The following is a 26160-nucleotide window of genomic DNA, read 5'->3' as shown; positions in this document are numbered from 1 at the left end:
TAATAACATGAAGAATGGTCTTACTTTAATTTCATGGCTACTATGCTCAAGTGAGCCATCTCTATTGCCATCTGGCAATCCCATTATACACATCTAGTTCATTCATTCTCCTTCTCCCCTGGAAGGCTCTTGCATAGCTTTTCCTTCTTAAGCTTCCATACATTCTCATCTTAGCTTCTTAAGTCACTGAGAAAAATATAAAGAATCAGAAGAAATATTCCAAAGCTTTCATCACAATATCCGTTAACTGACCTGCAAGTGAGCCCATAGATTCTGCCTCCTCTCTCATCACTTTGGATCAACTGTCCTTGCTTGTATATAAAGTGATGAATCCACTGGTGTGCATATTTCCTAATTTCTTGCACAGTCAAGGTCAATTCTCCAGAAATTATTCTTTCTTTCTTTCTCATACACCATCATTTATTTTTCTCTCTACTGATTCAATCCAACAAAAGTAGTGCTATTTCACCCATCTTTAAAAATCACAAAACATTTTCCCCCTATTTCCCCTCTGGCTACTATCCCTTTCCCCTGCTTTCCTGTTAAGAAAAACTTCACTGCATCCAATTTGTCTTTTCCTGTAGTCTTTCAAATCCATTGCATCCACAATTCCATTGCATAACTCCAACAGAAATATCCCTCCTCCTTCCAGGACAACTTATTCTCCTGGTTTTCTTCCTACTCAACTGGCTATAGTCTTCTTTTCTGTTTTTTCTCATCTCTACAAACTATAAATCTTGGGGAGCCCAGGGCTCAGTCTTCAAATCTCTCCCCTTCTCTATCTACATAACTCTGTTAGTGATCTTATTTGGATGAATCAATTTAAAGTTTGTCACGTGAGCCAACAACCGTTGCCAATCTTTTTTTTCTCTGCTTTTTCTTCCCAAATCCCTCCAGTAAATAGCTGTATATTTTAGTTGTGCATCCTTCTAGTTGTGGCATGTGAGACACCACCTCAACGTGGCCTAATGAGTGATGCCATGTCCGTGCCCAGGATCTGAACCAGCGAAACCCTGGGTGGCCCAGGCAGAGTGAGTAAACTTAACCACTCAGCCATGGGGCCAGCCCAATATGCGTGGATTTAAATACCAATTCCACACTAACACCACCCAGGGATGTATCTCTAGTCTGGACCTCTTCTCAGAAATCTAGAGTTAGATATGCAGTTGTCTACTCAACATTCTCACTGGATATTTATTTTGAACATCAAACTTCACGAGTTTAAAACTAAACTTCTGATATTTTCCCCAAAACCTTTTTTTCCTACATTTTTCTGTATCTTAGTAAATAGTAATTCCATGCTTGCTCAAGTCAAACACCTTAAAGCTATTCTCTATTCACCTTTCACCTTTCACATTTCATTCATCTATCTCTCACATTTCATTTCTAAATATTCCAGAAGCCAATTGGCTAAAAGTTCAGAATATATCAAGAATCTGGCCAATTCTCACCACCTATATCACCATCATCCAGGTCCAAGAAACCGTCATCTCTTCCTGGATTACTCAATAATCTTCTCACTGACACCCTTACTGCTTCTTTCGTCTGTGTATAGCAGCTAAAATTAAGTTGTTTTTTTCTAAAGTAGAACATTTCATTAATCTGCTCAGATGCTACCAATGACATTCCTTCTCACTCAAATTAAAGCAATGCCCTTATAATAGCCCACAAGACCCAGTAAATCTGCCCCACCCTTCCTGGTAGCTCAACTTCTTCCAGCTAACTGGACTCTGGCCGCATTGTCCTCCTTGCTCATTCCTCAGAAGCTTCCAGTGTTAGGCCTTTTATATCTCCTGGTCCCAGGGCCTGGAGAAAACTTCCACCAGATATCTTTATATTTTGCATTCTTATCTCTTTCAGATCTTTGTTGAAATTTTAACACTCCACGTCTAATTCCTCTTCCTCGCTTTATTTTTTTCTACAGCAACATTGCCATCTGTCATGCTATGTAATATATGTATATATGTATGTATGCATTTGTTCATTTCTCTATTCGGTTGTTTGCTTGTCTCCCCCTGTAGAATATAAGCTGCATAAGGTGGTCATTTTTCATCTGTTTTGTTCATTGCTGTATCTGATATGCAGAGAACATGCTGACACAGACTAAGCACTTAATAAACACCCATTGTCGAATGACTGAAAGAATGAATTAAAGCTTACCATTGTTTGGATTTGAAACATATTTTACTTATGATTAAGAATGAGCACCTGGAGAGTCACCGAATGGGAACACACTTCTAAATCTCTCAAATATTTTGGATTATATATTCAAAGGAAGTCAAGCCCATTCTGCTTCTCTTGGAAGCTCTTCCAATCACAAGAATGCAGCAAGAATCATCACTCCGCAGTAGAAAAATGATTTTTCAGCAAGCCATTAGAATTTGAAGAATACTCCTCAAATCAGTTTCCCTTATGCAGGTGGTAAAACAAAACAAAACAACAGCCTCTATCTTCAAATTCGGGAATGCTAATTTTTGATATTCAAACAGTTCTGTTCTAAAGCATATGGCAAACAAACCCAGGGGAAAATTTCTTCAATGCTGTGTTTGCTTTTATAGTTTAAAACACTATGGTTTTATGCAAGAGGAAATAGATTTTTGAGGTGGCAATGACAGGTGAAATAGGATGTGAAAAAATGATACTTTAGATCCTCATATGTCAACGATATAAAACGAATCATATTTCAAAGATGTCTTCCATCCAGTTTATACTTCTGGTTGTGTTTTTAAAAGATACATAAAAAGGAAACAATCTACCATGCATAAAAATATAGAATCATTAATAAGCAACAGACAATCAAGGTGAATTTGCATGGTACCCATTCAAAACCTTGGTGATGTGTTTTATCTTATAAGTTATAGCTTGTTCCAATAGCTCCCATCCATAGATAATTAATCTATATTTTTTCTTTCATTAAAAACAAGTATGATAAACTCTCATCCAACATAGTTGTCACAAATGATCAAATATTTGGGTTAATAAAATGCTAGGTTACATATATATTTGTATTACCAATTTCTTAAAACTTAGAATAGAGCATGATGCAGTTAACATTACAACTTTCCTGGACATGTCTAATGTAGAAAGTAATTCAGGACAGCACACTATCTCAGGGCCATCAATGGTCATTTTATTAGAACTTGCTAAAGCAATAAATAGCATAATTTTAGATAACAATGGCCTACTGTGTGATTGACCATTAAGTTGGGAGGTATTTCAGGATGTAGTTGAAAAGTGAATAGGTGTAACCATGTAATATGTTTGCCAATACCACAGAATTCCTATTGAATCAAATTTGTCTCATTGATTTTTATAAGGATCTGAAAGTGAAGACACAAAACAATGTTTATATATCTACTTGTGTGAGGGTGTGTGGGTGTGTGGGTGTGTGTGAGGAAGATTGGCCCTGAGCTAACATCTGTGCCAATCTTCCTCTTTTTGCTTGAGGAAGATTGTCGCTGAGCTAACATCTGTGCCAATCTTCCTCTATCTTGTGTGTGAGATGCTGCCACAGCATGGCTTGATGAGCAGTGCTAGGTCTGTGCCCAGGATCCAAACCTGTGAACCCTGGGCTGCAGAAGCAGAGTGCGCGAACTTAACCAGTACACCACCAGGCCAGCCCCTAAAACAGTGTTTATATTTGAAAATGATACTTCTTTGAAGGTTTTAAGTTCCTTTGGGGAACTTAAAAGATTTTAAGAGAAAAAATTTTTTTTTCAATGCATTTAAAAATCCATGGTGACAAAGCATATTGGCAATCTCTAATTGAAGTAGGAATGAATGTTAAACCTTACTATGTTAAAAACATACCTGCTGATAAGGGCACATTAAAGGCCATGTTCTGAAATGGCAAATTTGGTTAGTCTTTTAGAAAACAGCCTAATTTGTTAAAAAATTGTATCTGTCACTTTTTCTTTAAATTGGTGGTAGTTGAAATAGAATGAACTTATTCCTGCTTTTCCCACATTTAGCATAAAAGGATAACATACAGGATGAAAGCAGTTTTAAATTTCTCTCAAGAATTTCAAATCTGCAAGATCTCTTTTTATCATCCATCCCTAGGGAAATTAGCAAAGAATGAAAAAATACACCTTTCGTTCACTTGTGCCTTTAAAACTTGGATCTAACTTACTCTGTTGAAAAGTTAGTAATTATTCATTCATCCACACTCATTGAGTGCCTACTATGTGCCATGGATTTTGGCAGTCTTGAAGAAAAAGAGAAAAGAAAGAAGCCTCATTGGCTGTTCTGTTTAGGGCGAGGTCAGGATAGCAGTGGATTTCGTGGGCTGATTGTGCTAATTGAATATTCAATGTGTGCACAGAAGTTGGGAGTTGTTCCTTTTTAAATTACCATGCATACACCTGATTTATTACACAGGCAGCCTTTATGCTTCTCAAGTTCTTATTCCTTTGTTTGAACTGCTCTGAGAACACTGGAAAGAGAGAAAATAACAACACAGTAACTGTGACTGTTGATACCAGTGCCTTCATACATACGGAAAGATAAAATTAAACTAAATTTAATAAGATATTGATTAAAGGAAGGAAAATCAGAAATAAGTAGCCTAATATGGCAGACTTGGTGATATTCTATTTGCATTAAGTGTGCTATAAACGTCCCCACAACCACTCTTTTTAGGCATTTCTTCGTTGAATTTTATTTACATACATCATTCAGGCAATAAACCCAAAATAAAGAGCCCGGGACTAGACGGCAGAGCCTTCAGTTTCCATTTTCTCACCAGTATTTACAAACCACAGTCTGCATATTTCAAAGTTTCATAATTTTACCTGTTTAAATTGAGATTAATTGCATTTGTCCTTCATGGGAATGTTGGACAAATACATAGAATATGGATGAACTGTACAAAGGTAATTTATGTTACTTGAATATATTAATATATGTTAGATAGTAAATGAAAGAGAATGCCCAAAATGCTTCTGGCATTATGGCCGTTCCGTTGAATTAATTTTCAATAGGATTTCAATTCTTATTCCATTTGGGATTTTGCCAAAGAAGTAAATAATTCGATCACTAGAATCTATTCTGATTCCTTCATGGTGTGCGTGTGTGTGTGTATGTGTGTAAACCCTTTTTTTTTTTTTTTTTTTGAGGACAATTAGCCCTGAGCTAACTACTGCCCATCTTCCTCTTTTTGCTGAGGAAGACTGGCCCTGAGCTAACATACGTGCCCATCTTCCTCTACTTTATATGTGGGACGCCTGCCACAGCATGGCGTGCCAAGCGGTGCCATGTCGGCACCCAGGATCCGAACTGCCGAACCCCTGGCCGCCGAGAAGAGGAACGTGCGCACTTAACCGCCGCGCCGCTGGGCTGGCTCCTGTAAAACCTATTTTAACCCTGAAAGTTTTAAAGTTGTTTTTTTTCCTCCAGGCTTACGAGGATGCTTACTCTATTAAAACACAAACAAACTAAACTTAACTGGGCACAAGAATAATTTTAATATGATTTTATGTGGTGCCTGTCATAAAACAGGCATCTCTATGTGGATATTGTAGACCTGAAAATTTAAGAAATATGAATATCTTTCCTCACTTTGCATAATGAGGCAATTGTTATCTAGGTCTCTGAATAATCGACAATATTCCTGAAATACGGACTTGGATATGATGTGTGTGAGATGTAAACATGCGAGTCTGAATAATCGTCAAAAAAGCCCATGGGTTCGGTCTCACCCTACAGTTATGCATCAGACGTGTAGCACAGATCCCTTGGTGTGGCTTATAGCATGTATGCACAAAGTACTTTCAAACTAAGTTAAATTTGCAACTAATCACTGTTATGAATATTACAATTACTTTTCCCTACCTTCACATTAGTCTCAGGTCCTTTATTATAAAATATTATACACATGTAAATTTCACATAATTAGATTGGCCCATCAATCTGTTATTCTCCAATTACATAACAAAATAGTTACTGAATGAGATTTATGGGTAAGGTGTTAGGAAATATTTTTAAGGCTTCAGAAACCTTTATTTGCATATTCTAATTAGCAGTTTATTAATCTTAAATGCATAAGGAAATTAACTGCAGCTTAATCTCATAAAATTCATCACTGTAATCCTTTATTACATTGCTTTGATATACATTACTTTTTAGCAGTTTATGTATTAGAGTAATGGCTAGAAGGTAGAAAATTCCATCTCATCATTCTCATTATGGGTCCTTCTCCACTTACACACTTACCTACGTAAAAATATTTTTACGCCTTCTAATAGCCTTTGCTTTCAATGAATTATTCTAATATTTTCTGTTTCTGACAACACTTTCTATTTCCCTCTTTCAGAGGATCTCCCCAATCTCCTTTCTCCCCAAAAGTAGATACAACTTTCTGTTGGGGAAATAGTTTTTTAGATCATCAAGTGGTAATGCTCATGAAGCGAATCATATCAATTCAGAAAATATTATTAAGTCACCTCTACATGTGAGAGCCTGGGTGTAATACCAGCACAGAAGATAAACTAGAGAAGCTCACTGCCCTGGAGAGTTCTAGAATGAAGCTCTCTGGGGAGAGAAGTGCACTTTCTCCTGGTCCAGACCCCATCTGGTATTCGGGATATACTTCAGGAAGTTCTGGTGCCTTTAGGTTCTTGGGGTTCATACTTGGGACCTTTACTCCCCAAAATGCAAATGTTGCCCATTGAGTTCTTTTGCAGTGCATCACTGAAGAATGGTATTCACTTAGGTGCTAAAAGAGGGCATCATTTGGTCATACCAGGAGGCTCTAAGTAGTTGAGAGATTTAAGAAAAGCTTCTTATGTCTTTATAGTGAACTTCCAAATGCAATCTATTCCTATAAAAACCAAACAAAACAACCACAGACAACTGACGATAGGGAATAAGAATAGCATGAGTGGGGTTCCACAGTGCCCAGGGCCCGAGGACAGAAAGTTGCCTTGCCTGGCTCACATCTGCTCTTCCCTAACAAACACGCTACTCATGCTCCCCTGAACTTGCCATGCATATTTCTGTTTCTGACTTTTGCAAACCTCATACAATATCCATATCACCCACTGCTATTTGGATGACAATTGTATAAAACATCTGAAGTGGGGACTTGAGAGCAGACTCAGGTTACAGATTACAGCTTAAGGCAGGAAGGAATGGATGAAATTGAGAATCCGTACCCAGTGGAAATGAAAAAAAAAAAGAAAAGAAACTAGGACATCCTGAGCTGACCGATTTGAATTCCACAGTAAGAGCATCTTCTAAACTTCCATGTTGGATGATTTAACTCAGGTCCTTTTCACAATCTTGATTTTTGATTTTGGGTTCATTTTTAATGAGTTCCCTATCTTGAAATTATGATCCTGGCCTGAAAACTAAAGACTTCTTACGTCAACTAAGGTAAACGTTAAAGAAACAATATCATTCCAAAGCAAGGCACAAGGGGGTTTGTTGAAAAAATGGAATTCTTTTGTTCCCTGAATGGAGTCAACCGGGGGGTATTTATGGTGCAGACCAAAAAGATTTTTGTTGGTTCCACAGACCTGGACGAAGAGGCAGAGGCCAAAAATAGTCAGGAGCCCAAGCATCCGGACAATTAGTAATCTGTTGCCTCTTTTTATTGATGAGAAAATAAATATACCTTTACAACATGGCTATATATTTGGAAAACTCTGCCCACCTTTTCTGAGTCCACTTTTAATCTACTTGTTCAATCTATTTCTCAATTAATAACTTCCAGGAAGGAACTTCTAAGTGAACTTCAGATATTTTTCCCCCTTATTTTCTGTTTATGATTTGTTTGGTAGTTTCTCTGTGGGGAAAGCAAAACCAAGAAAAATCAAAATACAAGTGTTGTTTAGATGATTGGCAGACTATTTCCTCAATGTATGATATTATAGAAATGGATGTTCCTGAACCAAAACCATAAAAGATGTTTATTATATTTCCGAAAACATTTGTTTCCTTAATTATGTTTTTCACAGAGCTCTTTCCCTAAATCTTTCAGATAATGGATCACACTGTAAGATGTCACCTCAAGTTAGCACACTCATACATCACTTTGTTCTTCACAGTGAAACTGATAAAAACAGATAAGTCACCGGAGAAAGAATGACATGCTCTCATTAAAAATAGACACATCATAGACTACTTTTGAAAATTCCTCTAAGGTAGGTACACTAGTTGAAAAGAGGTTTGAAATGTAATTTTGAAACATTTCTATTTAATTATGGCAAGGCTCAATGTGGAGCATCACTTGGCTCTAAGGTTTTCTGAAGGAAAGTTTCCAGCTTCTTTGAGTTGCTCCTGTAAGATCATTAAGCACATCTCCGATTCAGCTCTTTCCTCAGATTCACTTTTGCTTTCACATTGAATCCATCCCCATCCTCACTTATAAGTAGTACATTTAATTGCTCTTTAAATTTCATAAACCCAAATAACATATGGTTGTTTGCAAAGATCTAATTAGTACATTTACCTAAATATGCTTTCATGGTTCTGAAGACATTAAAATTAAAATGCAAATTATAATATGTATATGAGAACATGGGAATGCATGGAAAACTACTGCCTGCAGGCGTTGATTCCCCTGCTCTTTGCTGTCCATCTTGTTGGATCCCGCCCTGAATAACGAAGGCAGAGCTTATATCTGCAAGTCAGAAGCCTTCATTCTGGAGTCACTTAAAACAGTATTAACAAAGTTGAGGTCTTTAAAGATATATCATTAATATAGCAAAGAATCAGCTCAGATATCCAGCGTCTTCTGAGTAACGCCACAAAAGAAACCAGTAACAAAGAGAAAAACCATTAGGGAAGAAAGTTAATTATTAGTGAAATAATCCTGGCACAATTAATATGTGGACAGATCAGTCCAGAATGATTTTCTGGAGAAGATACATCTTCAGAACAATTTCAAAGCCACCTAGACTACAGTTTGGTATTAGGCATAGGTAGAAGTTAGCTGAAAGGCAAGAAGGACTTTTGGAGAGCTGAGTTTAGACGAGCTTAACTGAAGACTCATGCAGCAATCCTGGGAAGGTATGTGTATGAAATAACGGGATTCAGGGCAAATTGGAAAGGAACCACCAGTTGGCAGATAAAACCATGATCGGTTATCAACTTTTAGGAGACATATGGCTTATTTGCAAAGGCACAAAATTATATCTGTGTATTGACTAACTAACTGTATCATATACTCTAAAGGTTGATGAGATTTAAAAAGGAATTCATGTTGCCATGGTCCTTGCAAATCTAGCAGGTTTTAGGGAATTGCAGATGATAGCAGCTAACAGTGAACATCAGTGCTAAGCACTTCACATACATTATTTCCACTCAATCCTTACAATGGCCCAGTGAGAAAACACCCTTCTGTTTGGACAAAATTAGTCATCATATTTCTGATTTTCAATACAGACATAATTCATGTAACTTTCTCTTTTGTAACTTCTGTATGAAGAGAAAAGAGGCACTCTATGGAAACTGAAGCCAATGGAATTACTCACTAGGAAAAAAAAAACAATTATTATCAAAAACAATAGCAACTATCATTTATTAGCAAGGCACAAGGCTAATTGCTTTATACATATTATCTCACAACACACACTATTCTTTCACACAATACGTATGAAGCCCAGATCATCACTCATGTTTTAGGATGAAACTGATGCTCTGAGGAATTATGGACACGAAGACATTTCTTCAACAAAAGTGGCAGAGCCAAGTGTCTAACGCAGTTTTGCCTAACCCCAAAATCTGTTCTTAACCCCGTTATGGATTCAGTTGTATCCCGCCAAAAGATATGTCCAAGAGCTAACCCCCGCTTCCTGTGAACGTGACCTTATTTGGAAAAAGGGTCTTTGCAGAGGTAATTAAGTTAAGGATCTCTAAAGAAAACCATCCTAGATTTAGAATGGGTTGTAATTCCAATGACTGGTGTCTTCATAAGAGAAAGGAGATTTGAGACACATGGACACACAGAGGAGAAGGCCATGTGGAGATGGAGGCAGAGACGGGAGTGATGCCATCACAAGCCAAAGAAGGCTTGGAGCCACCAGAAGCTGGAAGGATCCTCCCCTGGAGCCTTCGGAGGAAGCACGGCCCTGCTGACACCTTGATTTTGAACTTTTGGCCTCTAGAATTGTGAAAGAATAAATTTCTCTTGTTTTAAGCCACCAAGTTTACGGTAACTTGTTGTGGTAGCTACAGGAAACCAACCTCTGTAAAAGGAATACTTCCTCACAGTGAAAGGGCTAAGATAAACAGCTGATAGAAAAGTAGGAAAAAACAGCTATCATGCATATTTTTAATGACACGTTAAAATCAGGAAAAACTGCAAAGAACAAACTGAATGCTATAAGGACTTTTTCAACAATCAACTGGAGAATTTCAACTCTAAATAGGGAAAACCTAACCTTACCTTACTGGAAAAAAAAAAGTGACAACCTATATTATATATTGTGATAAGGAGCGAATTTCATGTAGGACAAGCTTCAATGATCAATGTAAATTTCCTTGGATCTTATCATGATAAAGAGAATTACTTGAACTCGCTGGCGTTTAAACAACTACGTAAAATATATTTTCTCAGAGGTTCTGCTCTCTAATATCTCAAAAACTTGGCAAGGTGCATTGAAATACTACTTATATGAATAACTCTGTATAAATAATATTGTATTGTTATACTGCTCACTTTTTTTTTACTATAGAATGAGAGCTATCTTTATAAAGAAAAACTCTAATACCACGTCTTTTCATTGCCTTCAGCTTTAAACATTCTCAGAGGCAGAAACTATAGTAATAGCAGTTTGCAAATGAAGTGGTTTCTAAATCTTAAACGGCAATTTTCTCCCAAACAAAACAACAACTAAAAAAAATATCTCTAAGGAGAGATGAAACTTTAAACTCTTTGATTTGGTATTCAGATGTTGCTGGGTATGTTTTCAACAAAAAATATTCTCCATTTAAATAGCATCTACATCTTTCCACCAAAATCTTTTCTTCCATATTATCTGCCCACAATGGGAGTGAGGTTTAGCATCTCTTGCTAGCCCAATTACTCAGATGCATTATTCATTTCCTTTCCACTTATGCATTCTACAACCTGAAATTTCCCTTAGAATTAAAAAAAAATAGTCACAGCTACAATAATACAGCTCTTGTTTGTTAAACCTCTTCTAAACAGCCAGGGCTGTTAATTACACATCACTCTTATTTAGCAGTATTAAGATATACTTTGGCATACATGTTTTAGTGTTTCATCTCATAAGATTTGAATTTTTTTAAAAGCTTCAACTGATTATATCATTTAACACGTATTAAAAATTATTTTTTCCTTTGGAAGTCATAAAGAAATACAGCTAGCCTTTGATTCCTATCTCTTCAACTTCCTCTATGTTTTTTTAATGATTCATTTAAACTCAGATTATTAACTTAAAACATAGTCTCATTTCAGTTGCTCTGTCTCTGGAAATTTAATATCCCTGTGTCCAGTCTTGGTTATTCATCCCATGTGTTCCCTGGAACTATGGTTCGCGCTACCCTAGGGCTGTGGTCATCAACGGTAGGCATTTAATTTAGAGTCACCTGGAGGTAGGTAAGCTGAAGGAGGGAGGACAAGAGGCAACAGGAGTTTCTGTTTAGGGTGGGAGAATAATGCGATTATTTTTGTCTTGTATAGCTAGGAGGCAGCCTGCCATAGCAGAAAGAGGATGAGCTTTAGATTCATTTCAACTTAATCCAAACTGCTTGATTTGCCCTCTCCATGACTAATTACTTCATTTCTCTGAGCCGCATCTTTTACTTGGCTGAAAAACGGGAATAAGGATATTGCAAGGATTAAATAAGATAATATATATAGTAGATAGCACAGAGCTCAGAACAAGAATGATACATACTCAGTTACAGGGTGATTACCTTCAATTAGCTTCTGCACTCCCACAAATTTGCTTTTTCCTTCTAGAAAAAGACAATCCCAACAGCAGAACTGCAACAGTGTAGCAAAGTGTTCATTTGGCTGTATAAATCATACTTCATGTAGAATTTATAGAATAAAAGACATTTTAAGGACTTAATTGCTTCATTTGGTAGCATTGCTGGTTATGGGCAAATATGTAGCAGAATCAAATCATTGATTCTTGATTCTTTGCCTAGAATAGGGAATATTTTTCCTATTATATTATCAAGTCATAAAAATGACTGATCAGAAAAGATAAAACAATGCCTCTAGTGATGGTTGCTGCCCATTATAATAAGGCCAAGTGCAGAACAAATGCTGAAATGGAAATACTTTTGATTTTGTGGATTCAGGATCAAACTTGGCTTTGAGTAGCTTCGAATCCAGCTGCATTCAAACCAAAGCTATGAGATCTTTTGAACCGGTAGCAGCAACATTGTGAAAGATCAAATAATAAGAATAACAAAAATTCAATGCAAAAAGGACTGGTCTTGTGAATTTTCAGCCATGGTGGTACCCTGCATACAGCAGAGTCCACCGTGAATATCTGAAAGCTGATGGACCAGCTCCCTGAAAGCAGGAAGGTGAAGCTGCGAAGTCTGAAGAGCATCTAAAAACATGATACGTCTGCTATCTATATTTTCACAGGAAAAATACTTAAAAAATAAAAACCAAACGGCAGCTCCTTGGATCACTTTCTCAAAAAGTCATTTACAAGCTTTAAGTCTCTCCAAAGTGTTTGCTAAGATGTCAGTCCAAATTTTCCAAAGGAATATTTTCTGAATTCCATGAACCTCCTCAAAGTATTCTCTGCTACCTAACTGCTTTGCCACATGCCCTTCTCAGGGGGAAAAAAAGACTAGAAATGACACGGAAGAGTTTTATACAAAAGCCTCTGATATTGGGTCATATTTAATGTCATTTTCTGACTGTTGACTGTGCTATCCTCTTTAAACAATTCAAAGTTAGAAAGCTTAACAGGGTATTGGTGTTATTTATACTTGAATAAGTAGATCATATGTGGTAATTCCTGTTAACTTTTGGGTATCAGGAGTATGGTGTGGACTATATCCCCATAACACAGTTTTTCCTATGGAAAAAAACCCACATTTGACTTATCATTTCAATTTACAACACTGTTTGTAGGAATTTATCCCATCTAATGCTAAGGATTCTCCTCAATGATTTCATCCTGACATTTTAAAGTACTTAAAAAAAACCCTCTTGAGCGTCCAAAGCAGCATTTGCCTCAAACCAATATCTGATTCTCTAATGAATTCTCTACAACAAAGAGAAACAGAAGCCGAGAGGGCTTCCCTTAATTTGGGGAAACACAGCCCCCTTTTTTGTTTTTTGTTGAGGAAGATTAGCCCTAAGATAACATCTGTTGCCAATCTTCTCCTTTTTTTTGCTTGAGGAAGATTAGCCCCCAGCCAACATCTGTGCCAGACTGCCTCCACTTTATATGTGGGTCACTGCCACTGCATGGCTGATGAGTGGTGTAGGTCTGTGCCCAGGATTCAAACCTGTGAACCCAGGCCACCGAAGCGGAGCATGCCAAACTTAACCACTACACCATGGGGCCAACCCCAAACACAGCTCCTTTTTAATGGTTCTTTATAATATCTCCTATGCTTAATGAGCTGAAGATTGAAAACACAGACCTATAAGTAGGTGTAGCCCATATCCCAGTATAGGCACACACTGTTCCACCTTCTTTGGGGCCATCCCATTCGAATTAGTCTGTCCTTCCCTTTAGCAGGGACTCGGTCACTGCCAGAGGATCTAATTAATGGGGAGAGGGCATAACCTTGAGGATGAAGTACTTGGGAGCCCCACAAAAAATCTCTAGACATGACTTCACCCACCACGTCACAACGAATACTAGGGTTCTACATGTTATTAGCTTCTACATGTCATTCTATGGAAACATTTTGGGAAACATTCTATACTGCGTCCTACTCTTAGGAATTCAAAATGCTTGTTACAAATAAAGTAAATCAACTTAGTCATTTTGACCAAATCACTTTTTTCCCCCAGATGAACATCACTGGACACTAACTTTTCATGAGATAGAATTTGAAAAATGGAGCTCCTGAGTGTGTGCTTACAGCTGAAGAACCTTTTTCTCAGTAGTTGTTCTAAGAGCTGCAGCCTCTTTGAGGAGGTCAGCTCAGGCCTTTGTGCCCAGCCTTCCTCCAGCGTCCTCGTTGTCAGTGTGCTGTGGCTGAGGCATCTGCTCCAGATGAGAGGAGAACTTCAAGGAGGTTTCGCACACCTGGCGTATTGGGATGTGAGCCTCAAGCCTCCTCTTTATCGTTGCTGTTATGTATTCAGGTTTGAGGAGGAATTTTGGCCACATGGACCAGAGAACTCAGGAGAAAAAGAACCCCAGAAAATCCAGAATTAGAGATGACATTTCACATCTTTATCTACTGGGTAACACGTTATTCCATATATTTCACAGATTACCATTTTCACTTTAGTCAGAAGCTATTAATAAAGGAGAGGACATCCCAATGGAGAAAGAGGGATGAGAAAACATTAATGCCATCTCTAAAAGATGGGATCCAGGGAGAATCAAAATTCCCAGATTTCTGGAAGAGAATAAAGGAAGCATGATCCTAAGTTACCTGTTCTTATTGCTGATTTCTGATGAGATGATGTGTGTTAGAAAAGCAGATCTATTCAGTAGGGAGAAGATAGTCTAGTTTGTGGTTGTAAGGAAATCTAACGGGTGGAGTCCAAAGCCTGTAGTGATATTGATGTGATGGTCAAAAGGGTGAACAAGGCCAAAAGGTGAATCCTGGAAGTGGACAATAGTGATGTCAATAGAAAGCAAAAGGAATGTTTAATTATCTGAGCCCAAAGATCAGAGACTGAGGCATGCCCAGGCACCCAGAGACACTCTCCAGGATGACAAGCTGGGAAGCTTAATGCAAATTGAATTTGAGTCATTGTTTCACTAACAGTAAACCTAATAATAAATTAGTGTTACATTGACCAAGTAAGATTTCTCACATCCAGCTTGGCAAAGATGTAGGAAGTTGATACCACATGGCAGGTGAGAGTACAATATTATTTGAAAATATTCTTCAAAAGCCTTGAAGTACATAGATTTTGACAGAGCAATTCCACTTTAGGACTTTATTTTAAGGAAATTTATTAATTAAGGACCTATGCAAAGATATTAACAAGGCTGTTAATTTTAATGTCATGATAAAGGTTTTGATAAAACATTATTTATATAACTAAAATTTATGCAGAAGAAATATATTTACTGGTACTGAAATTTTTTCAATGCATTTTGCTAAATTAAATAACACAAAGCTAAGTACACTCTTGTTTTCTGTATTATAAAGCATACACACAGAAAAAGTCTGATCGAGTAGCACTGTGGATGTTATTAGTGGTCACCTCTGGGTGGTAGACCTCAGGTGGTTTTCAATCTTTCATCTCTGTTTGCTTTTCTAAACTTAATATCTTCCTTTTGTTTACCTGAGTTTTTATTCTTTTTTCCTAAAGTTCACAATAATTAGTTATTTTAAGCAAAAACAATGTTTTTAGAAAGAGTGGACATCACTACATACCCATGCGAATGGCTAAAAGGACACTCTATCGAAGGTTGGCGAGGATGTGGAGTAATGGGAGCTCTCATACTCTGCTGGTAATGACATAAATGGGTAGAATTGCTTTGGAAAACTGGCAGCATCTATAAAGCTGAACATACACATATGCTCTGATCCCAAATCTAGATGTCTATCTGACAGAAACGTTACATGGATATATATATAAACATACACGAGACTGTTCATGGCAGCACTATGTGGATTATTTCCAAACTGGAAATAACAACAAGGTCCATCTACAGTTAAACAGAAAACAAGCTGTAGTCTACACACACACACAGAGCAACAAGAATGAACTACACTGCCTTCAATGCAGACGCATCTGCCAAATTAACACTGAGTAAAGAAGCTAGAGACAAAAGAGTACATATTGTTCTCATATAAATTTCGAAATTGGGAGAATACTTCAGTGGTTTCAGAAGTCAGGACGGTGGTTATCCTTGGGGAAGTAGGTTCTGGGAGGGTGGCCAGGGATCGGCTGGAGCACAGTCATACTTTGTTTCTTGGTCTGGGTCCTGGTTACACGGGCGTATTTGCTTTGCGAAAAGTAATCAAGCTTTACACCTATGATTTTACACATATCTCTATGGATATTACACTTTAACAAAATTTGAATTCAAGGAAAGTGTTGGGTTGAGGTTGGGGACAGGAGTTCGACCTGTGGGCCACCTGGCACTTACTGGTGTGAGAGGGCTGGTAACCAACAACAGCACTGCAGGGCATTGACTAAGAGCACTGGGTTGAGAGCCAGAGAGAAGTAGATTTGAACCCGTTTGGTGGCTCCTTGCTATGTATGCAGCAGGAAGAGAGCTATAGATGAGGGCAGAGAGAGAGTCAGTGGCCAGACCATGAGAGACCCTGTAAAGTCAAGATAAAGATTTTGGTTTTCATTCTAAGTGTGATGGGAAGCCCTTTCTACTTACAGCAAAGGTCCAAACAGGTTTCACAGGAATAAAAGACGAACAGAAGCTGTAGTGCATTGGTAAAGAGGGAAAATAACAAAATCCCTGAATGCTTCGTTTCCTGTTCTAGCTAAAAGACAGCCTTATGTTGAAGGAGAAAAAAGACTGGACCGATTCTGAAGATAAATCTCACAATTGTGACAGAAAACACAAAAAGAAGCAGGGAGAGCAAGACCATACAATCTTGAGACAGATTTTTTGCATTGTGGGAAAACTGGCAGACCCAGCAGCAGGTTTAGAAGCCAGTGAAATGCTATTTTGCGGTGAAAGGAAATACCTTTCTCCTCATGTTAGCCAGAGAGCTGGTTTCCTCCTGCCCCCCAACAAAAAAGAAGACCCTTTAAAAACCCCTGTTTCACTGTCCTGTCATTACTACCATAGACAAACATCGAAGTGAAATGTTCTATTCTCCAGGCTGGCAGATGCCCTAACATCACTGAGCACCATTCCTTGTCCAGAATATAGTGTTCTTGCTTGGTCACAGTCACTTAAAAATAAATAGGGTTTCACAATGAGAGTCATGACGATTGAAATACTTATATTGTAAAATGAAATAAAACCTCCCAAAATCTAGCAGACAGTTTACTTAGAATGAAAAAGCCACTAAGAAAATAATGAAGTAATTGAAACTAACATGAGAATGGCAATTTAAAAGTATAAAAAGAAAAATAAAATTGACTCCATTTAAAATTTGTACCATTGTTCAACAATTGCAAATGTTAGAGTAGGATGAGAAATCATCATATTAAATGAGAATGAATAAGATGGATCAAGAAATTTTGTCCAACCAGATTAACACTGTTATACCTTAAAAAAAATATTCCCCAAGGGGCTGGCCCCATGGCCGAGTGGTTAAGTTCACGCACTCCGCTGCAGGCGGCCCAGTGCACTGCTCATCGAGCCACGCTGAGGCGGCGTCCCACATGCCACAACTAGAAGGACCCACAACGAAGAATATACAACTATGTACTGGGGGGCTTTGGGGAGAAAAAGGAAAAAAATAAAATGTTTCAAAAAAAAAATTCCCCAAACATGCAAAGGATTTTTCCAGAGAAATAAAATTGGAACTGCGTTTGAGTTACATCAAAAGAAAACCAATCATTAATTGATTTCTGGGAATCTTTGACATATGAACTAGTAAAAAATATTGCAAAGAACTAGTATAATACCCATTAGGTTCTGTTTGCATAGACTTACAAGCAGGCAGTTTTTGTTCTCAGAGAATATGATGAACAATTACATAATATTCTTATTGTAATTGTTAGTTACATAAAAATATAAACATGAAAGTGACAAAATACGCTAAACCTATATCCTTTCATTATTAGAAATTATCTCATGCTAACTTGACTTTTTTGAACTGATCATCTCAAATCTTAGGGGCAAGATGAATACTTTAACAGATTAGTCTTGACTACATGCTTTCTGACTTTTTAAGACAAATACAAGAATTGAAATCACTAGGATCCTGATAGTCACATTTCTTTCTTTTTACATTAATTGCTGGTTGTGTTTCTCAGTGAGAAAAAAAAATGTTAATTTTTTGGTATCATCACAGATAGAAAATACCCTGCTTTTACATTTCAAGTGTCACCACTTCACACATTACAGCTAAGTGACAACTAACACTCCAATCAGTCTTTAACACACAAACTTCTTAGGTATGCCTTAGAACATGGTGACCCAGAGATTATCAGCGTGAGTCCGAAAGAAAGTGTGAGTTTTAGTGTCTAAATGTGGACATGAACATTAGCTTTTCCAGTTAGTAGCTCAGGAGCACTACTAACGTGATCAAACCCACCAGAACCTCATTTTTCTCATCCCTATAATATGACTAACAATATCTTCCTCCTAACATCCTTTGAGTGATAAAACAGAGAGTAAAAAAAGCAGATAACATGAAGTTGGCTAGCAAAGAGTTGATATTATATAAATATTATTTTCCTTCTTTCCTTTGTGTCGAAAAAGGAAATTTAACAATAATATGGTATTATTTATCCATAACACTGTCAGAGTAGCTGGTCTTCTAAGTAGAGTCTTAGTAACTAGACACTAAAACCACATGATTTGAAGTAAGATGATGAGTCTATTCTTGTTTTTTGAAGACAGTACATTGATCCATAAGGTGAAAGACGGTACATTCATTTGCTAGGGGTTTTCCATAACAAAGCTTCACAGACTGGGTGTCTTATACAACAGAAATCTATTGTCTCACAGTTCTGGAGGCTGGAAGTCCAAGATCAAGGTGTGGGCAGGCTTGTCCATTTCTGAGGCCTCTCTCCTTGCCTTGCAGATGGCTGTTTTCTTGCTGTGTCCTCACGTGGTCTCTCTTCTTTGCACTTTCCTGGTGTCGCTCCATGGGTCTCAGTCTCCTCTTCTTACAAGGAACCCAGTCAGACTGGGTTAGAGTCCACCCGAGAGCCTCATTTTAGCTTCATTGCCTCTTGAAAGGCCCTCTATCCAAATACAGTCACACTCTGAGGACTAAGTCTTCAACGGATGGATTTGTGGGGGATACAATTCCAGGCACAAAAACTACAGAGCGTCTGCTGTGTAGGAATAATTTCAATATTTTAAACTATTGAAATGATTTTAATCCTAAGCAGGAGCAAAATGATACTTTAATAGAGAAGTTTTCTTCCCTATGGCATTATTTAAAGGCCAAAAATGATGTAAGATGACATTAAACATTGCTCTCTGTCCCCCAGCCTTTCAAGCGTGAGCCTCCCTCTGAATATTTACTCTGAATACATGGAATAATCTCGGAGTATTAGTTACAATCTGTTTTAAAAAATAAGTTACTTCACAACAAATCTGCTGTGGGCAACAATACCTCTGGCATCACGTGGACCTTTCAGGGGGGCCTGGCCGTGACAGCAGCTGCACTTTCTGCTTTGAGGTGATGCTCTTTTGTACATATCGTGCCACATCATGTCTGTTTTCCTTTTTCTTCAGCTAAGGTTGGGGTTCTTAAGCTGGCAGCTGTGAGAGAGCATTAGGAGAGTGCATGGCTTCCATGAAACGTATGCAAAATGGCGTGAGAACCCACATCATTTCCCCGTGGAGATGCTTCACGTATCTTCTCAGATCATCAAAAGGGGTTTACGTTCTGTCCTTCATTCAACTGATGTTTACTATAGCAGTGTTTATTACTATGTGCTGAGCATAGTTCTAAATGCTGGTAATGCCTGAAAGACACCCACGCTCTTGTGGACCTAACATTCTTGATCCAAAACACGGTAGGAAGCCCTCATCTAAAGTGTAAGGTACTTGTTACTGTTTGCTCCTTGTATTCCAAAAGAAGGAATGATTACCCTGCTTGATCAGTTTACAAATGGATAGTTTCTGAGTCATTTACAAGCATTAAGACATTTTACTTGTTACCATTAAACAAGTAATTATGGGAAATCATGTTTATTACTTCTAAAATTATATTTCTACCTAAAATTATATATATGCATAAATATATACTTATATGTAAATTATATATATTTGTATATATATGACTACACCAAAACTTTTCTGTTTTAAATTATTTCACTAGTATGCATTTTTCACCTCTTAAATAAAATAAAAAATTTATATGGGTTTAATACTCTGTTAACATCTTAGCAATTATCAGATTTTGGTACACAGAAAACTGGCCTTTATTTTTATTCTCCATAGAACTTAGGAAAGTGACTTCCATCAAGTTTCGATATTTAGGAAACACTGGTAGAAAGAATTAATGAGTTGCAGGATGGATGAGTGGGTAAATAACCAAGTCCACATTTAGAAATAAAGGTTTTAAAAGCTAAACAGCTTTTGTGGTTATACTCGCAAACAGTGTACGGCCTAGCAATTCCAAGATACCACTTCATGGAGGAAACACAGTTGAAAACCATTCCCTACAGGCAGCAAGTTCTTGGCCAGGTTGCTTTTAGCATCCTAAGATGCTTAGAACAGACTGAAGGAAAGAACGGACTAGAACTTCTACCACATTTAACCTTGTCTATTATGAGAAAGAAGCCATAAACCCTTCCTGGTATTGGATCACCCTTTCTGCACAGTATATTCCTTGAACCAAAGGGACTTCATTTAGCTTCTTTTTTTTTTTTTTTAACAATGTAATTACAAGGCTACTTACAGAGTCACATGCTAGGGCCTTTGAAGCATTCAATGGAGCAAAAATCACACTCTAGAGTCAAGTAATTTTCTCTTTTATACAAAGTAAAATATATCATAGAATTTTTAAGGAATAAAATAAAAACTCCAAATAGTTGGAGTTATGTTCTAATCAATTGAATTTGTTGGCTTCCCTTGGTTGTGTTAATTTGTTAGGTAGTTTTAGGTGATTAGATGATAGAGGCCAATAGGCCTACACAGATGTTACTGAAATTTTCCAGAATGCCTTTTTTTAATGTAGTAATTGCACTAGCCCAAAGGAATGGAAGACATAGAAATAATGGATTATTAAGCTAATGAGTTAGCACCAATAAGAATTCCTATAACTAAATTCTGAGCAGGCTACTCTTAAGGTAAGAAGTGTCCATTACTCACACACACTTATACAAGAGTACCATCTGCTACTTGATGGTATCACTTGTCTCTTTGCAAAAAAAGAAGCCTTTGGGGATGGTAGGCCTGATGTTATGAGCTAATTGTAAGTTAGATAATTATATCTTGCTTAGCGACATTTCCCAAGTAGTTTTATCTGAATTCCCTGCCTAACCCCTACACCTTAATTTTATTTCCTACTCTGACTCCTGCCAGGAGCTGCAACGCACTGTTAATCAGCCCCATGATTGGGGAGCAGATGTAGGGACAGTGCCATCCCATCAATGGGCTAAGTGACTCCTGACGACACTGGGAAGTTATCCTTCGGGCTGTGATGGAGATGCAGAAACTGGAACACCATTTGTAAAGGACAAAGGGTCCTTGAGGAGGGGAGGGTATTTATTGGGGCAAACTGTCCGAAATTGCATTTACATTATATAAATCAGATTTGGGGGGGTGTATTTGATTAATACATGTATCATCTGAGTATTAGAGGAAAGAAGCTGAAAATTCATCTTGACTTTTCTAAGAACTGACTGGCCTTTCTTGCAAACCTACAAGAGCACCAAGACTAAGGTGTATGTCCCGGATACCCCTTAGGGAGAGGGCCTTGGTACTTTTATTACCGACACAAATGTGAAGGGCAAATGGCTTTGGTGACTGAGTCAAACCTTCTACCAGGGTACTGTTGCGAGATGGTGCAGGATGGTAGACTAGAGGGTGCTCAGATCAAGAAGCAATCACCAGAGGCAGCAGCTGAATTTGGAAAATCAGAGCAGAGAAATTTTACCCAAAGCTCAATAGTACCACACCACTACTAATTCAACTATTAAAGAGCTCACAGAGGCTGCTTTAGTCAGCACGGACTGGCTCAAAGTGGGGCGTTGACATTTACTGAACATATCTTTGGCCCAAATTCTGTTTCCAGAAAATAAAAATATACAGCTTAAAGTTAAAATGCAAGAGTATTAGAAAAGAGGAGTTACAGGAAGAAAATGACATTATATTCTCTAAAAATTACATCAAATATGCAATAAATATTGCAAATATGCAATAAAAATATTTGAGTTCTTGAGACAAAGGAAGAGAAAGCACTGAAATTAGGGAAGTTTGGGGCTGGGTTAACCAGTGCATCATATCTATGATATGGTTGGGAGAGGAGGGGAGGGCACAGTCCAGGAAAGGGGCCCAGGACAGACACGCACATCATCGGGAAATAGGTTTAGAACAGGTTGATAACCACTGCATCCAGGACAGTAGACCCTGAAGACAGGAGTGTGGATCTCAGCACTTATGTTTTCATGTGTATGTTTGTTGGGATGATGTGGGGCATGGTGGGGAAGAGTGTATGCGGTTCCATCTGTCCCACACCTCCCTCAATAAAGACCTCAACGAAGTATATTTTTAGGGCCACTGTTGGGTACAACGTGATGTCAGAGGCTCACCCGCCTCCCACCCGCTCCTTCTGTCTAGGCAGAAGCAGTCTCAATCAAACACCTTCATAGGAGATCACTCACTGCCTTAAGGAACCAGGCCTTAGTCATTTAACCTCCCCCACAGAAATTAGCTTCGTACCTTAAAGAGAGTAAGGTGGTCAATAAATGTTAGTTCAGAGAACGAACAAATAAATGAAGGAATAAATGAGCAATTTTAAAATTAAATATGAAGACTGTGAAAGGCAAAACAATATGTATGAGGTGATGCATGGACTGCAAGCTTTTTACACTAAAATTTAATTAAGCACCAAATGTAAAACAGCAGAGTCTTTCCTGTGTCTGTAGGGAGGATTTTAAACCAAGAAGATGTGAGCACTAGGTCTCATGTGAAACTGGGAAGGGAGTGGTAACAGGGGAAAGATATGTGGACCCTGGGGATCACAGTAACCTAAAAAATAGAGCACCAAAACCTTCTCCTCCTTGGATAAGCAGAGCTGGTCAGAAAACAGGTACCTACAGGAAGGGAAAGTTCTCCGTTAAAAGGGAAAAGGTGCAAAATGTAAGGAATAAATTGCAAAAGACAGACTTCTTTGAACAACCTTGTTAAGGGCTGGCCTCATTTACCATAACAGTTTGTGTGTAAATTAAAGCTGTTAATAGGAGTTTGGTCCTGAGCAAAAGGGTGTAATTCACACGACCACTGCTTTGCATTACTCATAAACACATATGAATGTTTTTTATTCAAGTGGCATAGTTATAAAGAAACCTAAATCCCCATGTATTAATTAAGTATCACTTTACATTCTGAAGACATCCAGGTGGGCTCTCAGGAGAACTAATGAATCAGAGGATAGGAAATTATTTTTAATATTTGCAAACACTGAGAAAATATTTGTGTTTTGTTATTTTGTTTTCCACCTCATTTCAGTTTCTTTGTTATTCTTCCAAAGAAATCTCTTAGGGAAAAAAGGCATTATGCAAATTTCACATCAAGTGATGCTTTATATTATATCACCTCATTAGGCAACATCCTAACATCCTGGTAGGTTTCAGGAGTTCCTTAAAATAAAATCCATTCTGTTCTCTCCTTCTCTTTCCCAGGGGTAAATGTGCTGTCAATCTTAAATAAATTTTAATATATCTGGCTATAAATTAATTGTATTACTCTCTAGTCACTGCCATGTATATTTTCTCTGTCTTATCTTTCTTCATATTATCATATGAGAGCTTTCCAGAGGATTTCCATGCAAAGCACACGTGGCTTGCCTTTAGTATTTTCAACAATAACACACAGATAATAAGGTTTATTCACTTCAATGGTTTCTCCATCTTGGTAGTATCTGTTATCACAAAAGCTTCCAGGGAGTAAATGGTTTAACATGTCATAAGACTTTTTTGCTGAGCAAGCGTTTCTTCATCTTCACAGTCAATTCCAAATTGAAAGCTCTAATATGAAGAAAATGATCAAAATATGTATAAAAGTTGCTAAAAGTGAAGTACTATATCTCCATATTCCATTTGATCTCCACGGGGAGCCAAAATTCAAGTTTCTTGGCAATGAATGGAAACATTTCAATCATCCTCCTTTTTTTTCCCTCTCAGAATGGAAAAAACATTAAGGATTGAGTTATGCCTAGGCCACGTCTTCTAAGTCCACCCCGTTTTCCTTTTCTTTGTCTTTCCTAGTCTGGAAAGGAAATTCAGGGATCTGTGTGCCATAATATAGCAGTAGAAACATTTTTTTTCCCCCCACAAAAATATAGGGTTGGAAAAAACTTTAAGAAATAATCTCTATTGTCTTAGGTTGTCAGTGTTGGAATCTTGGGGACTTCCCTGAAGAGTTTTGAAGATAAGATTGCCCACTGCAAGTTAAACTAAAATATTAACACTTAATGAAAGGATCGGAACAAAGTTACCACAAGGAGACTAAATGGCTCCCAGGCCACCAAGACTCCACTGTAATCTGACTGAATATTAACAGAGCTAAATAATAAAGGACAAGGTCAGAAGGAAGTTGGAAAAATAGGCCAATATGGAGGCACAAGGATAGTGAGCAAGATGAACTTTGTATCTGAGTATAGCCTAAGGAAGAGGGCTCCACGGTCCCAAAAAAACTATTACCTTTAGCTCTCAAACCATAATTTACTCCTTGTGTTCCCATTCCATGTTCAAGAAGCCGGCATCTGATCCTAATTTGGCTCCCCATATGGTAACCCTACAGGGAGAGATTTGGCCTGGTGAAGAATACAAGTGCCCAGTCCCTACAGCATTACATTTTTCATTACAAATTGATACACTGGCATCCTGCTTTATAATTTGGCACTCCACATACCCTGCCTGCACAGAATGTGCTGGCCAGACCATCCCATCCCCTCAGCAGTTACTCTGCTCATTTTAAATTAATCTAGTGGCATTTTGATTTCGATCTCAATCTTGCAGACTCTGATTATATTTGAGATCAAACTCGAGTGTGCTGATAAATCAAGTTCTATCAAAAGAATCTGACTTTGAATCGTAGAAAATTCATTAAGGTAATGTCAGATATCTTGAGAGACAGCCTTCGAGACATCTCCACATGATGTAATTTCAGCCAGAATGTGATGCAGCAAGCTAACTTTCTCTTCCTTTCTGAAACTTCTATGCATAGGCAAGTATTTCAACTACACTTGCCTAAGAAGTTGCTTCAGATAAAATCTCTACTAAATTCTTTCTAATATAAATAACCCCAATTTCTTTGTTTTTCTACTTTCTCATCAAAAGTAAAATTTCCGAGGCAGTCAACATTATTATTTTTATTTTTTTTTGGTGAGGAAGATTGGCTGTGAGCTAACATGTGTTGCCAATCCTCCTCTTTTTGCTTGAGGAAGACTGTCCCTGAGCTAACATCTGTGCCAATCTTCCTACACTTTTTTATGGGAATGCTGCCACAACATGGTCTGATGAGCAGTGGGTAAGTCCATGCCCAGGATTTGAACCGGTGAACCCTGGGCTGCTGAAGTGGAGTTTGTGAAGCCACCACTATGCCCACTGGCACGGGCCCCTCAACCTTATTCTTATTTTCACAAGGACTTCTTCTTTATAGACCTTTCTCCCACGTATGTTATATTTTTCCTTTTCAGGCTATTTATTCTTTTTTTTTAATTTCTCTGAATCATGCCTACACATATTTTATACATTTTACCTGAGTTGCATTGTCCCTATCCTGAGGTGATACTCAAAACAGGATAACAGGAATTCTGAGTCGTAGTAGAAAAATCAATTCTTAATAAAAAGTTACATATTTTCACACTATTCTCATCCTAGATGATTTTTTTATTCATAGTCTATGTTATCTTAGATCTTTCTCTCTCATATTTGACCAAATCTACCCCTCTTCACTGAATATGTGTCTGTTCTACGTAAAATACTCTGGTTTCAATAATATGCTATCAAGTTACCTTTAGTTTTAATTTTTTTCTGCCTCTGTCACTTTTAATCTCAAATTCACTTGTGGTTAACAAGTGAGTAAATTACAGCCAACTTTTAGTTATCTCCAGCCTTATTATTTTCCCCACAAATGCTGTTTTTAACTTTAATAGCAAACACCGATGCCATACAAGTAACTTGATTTGTTTGCATTTCAAATAAGCTCTGTGTATCGTTTCTTTCACCAATTCTGTGCCACATAGCAT

The 26160-nt window shown here is 37.7% G+C and overlaps 1 protein-coding gene across 1 annotated transcript in view; it reads right to left on the bottom strand.

Annotated features, from left to right (window-relative positions):
* The window catches only part of CNTNAP2 (contactin associated protein 2), a 1870188-nt gene that overhangs the window by 568814 nt on the left and 1275214 nt on the right, over positions 1-26160 (bottom strand). The window lies entirely within an intron of this gene.

The sequence above is a fragment of the Equus asinus genome, chromosome 1, assembly GCF_041296235.1.
Source record: "Equus asinus isolate D_3611 breed Donkey chromosome 1, EquAss-T2T_v2, whole genome shotgun sequence".
NCBI lineage: Eukaryota > Metazoa > Chordata > Mammalia > Perissodactyla > Equidae > Equus > Equus asinus.
This window is presented reverse-complemented; position numbering and strand designations above follow the sequence as displayed.